Below are 1,207 nucleotides of genomic sequence, written 5' to 3'. Positions count from 1 at the left end.
TTCTTGGACAAAACAAAAAGCGAGAAGACGTAGGCAGCGCGAAGTCTCGGCTCTGCGCCGCTCGGATGCAAGGAGTCAGTCGACGACCGCACGGTAACCATGGCAACCCTCCACAACTAGGCCATGGAAGCTGCACCCCCCCCCTTCCCCCTGCTGGTGCCGAGTGGCCCAGGAAATCAATAGCGGTGGGTGGGGGAGCGGCGCGTGCGATGTGCCGGGGGGAGCGGCGTTGGCTCTACGACCTGTTTTGTACCTTCGTCTAATAAACCTTCTACCCCCTTCATCACGTCCCCGATTGATCGGTGATCACCAGCGCGGCGTCACCGCCATGGCGCCGGCTGTGACTGACGTGGAGTACAATGACATCAGGGCCGGAGGAAACGTTTCCAGGTGTCATCATGAGGCAGCCAATCGGAATCCACCCGATGAATACATTGTAACAGTTTATGTGGAGATACATGACCATTAAGGAACGGAAACCCCCTCCCCCCCCTCCCCCTTATCTAGGGCGAGCGCGCTCCATTCTACCTCTCCGGGTAAAAAGAAATATTCCCAATCCCCCAAAAAGACAAAATGGTTCAAAGTGAATCTTCAGCCAAATCCTTCTTTTGGTTTGGGGGGAGGAGGTTAAAGACTCTGCCAGGTTTTTACTGCTGTCTGCGGGGTCCCTTGAAGAGCTTTCCCTCAGCAACATTGTCACCGTGACAGGAAGTGAGGGCAAATCTTCAACCCTGATACAAAGGGTTAAACAGTTCGTAGGGCCGTTCACCCTGTGAATCTATGTGCACGTTCACTTTGTGTAAAAATATGCTAATACGAATGTTCTTCATCTATTTTCATCTATTTTCTTTCCATGGGGAATTTATTTTTGAATGTTTTCATGTAATATCACATTATGGCCTCTAGAGGGAGATAAAGGAGATAAAGAAGCAAAGGGTTTTTATTTAGAAGGCTCATCTGCGCCATCTGGTGGCCAAAAATGTGATATTACATGAAATGATTCACAAACACTTTCTCCTTGTAAAGAGAATGATGACAGAATGTTCATTTTGTCGTATATTCACACAGAGTGAATGTTCGCAGATATTCACTGGGCGAACAATCCTCTGGACTGTTTATATACATACCCCACAGTAATAGAACTCTTTATTTTAGAACAATAGAGGACGTCTGGAAACCCTGCCAGCTGTTATAGTATAGGTATTTT

The sequence above is a fragment of the Nanorana parkeri genome, unplaced genomic scaffold (genome assembly GCF_000935625.1).
Source record: "Nanorana parkeri isolate BGI_ZX_2015 unplaced genomic scaffold, ASM93562v1 scaffold1687, whole genome shotgun sequence".
NCBI classification, from domain to species: Eukaryota; Metazoa; Chordata; class Amphibia; order Anura; family Dicroglossidae; genus Nanorana; species Nanorana parkeri.
The sequence above is the reverse complement of the archived record's forward strand: the minus strand, read 5'-3'. Positions refer to the sequence as shown.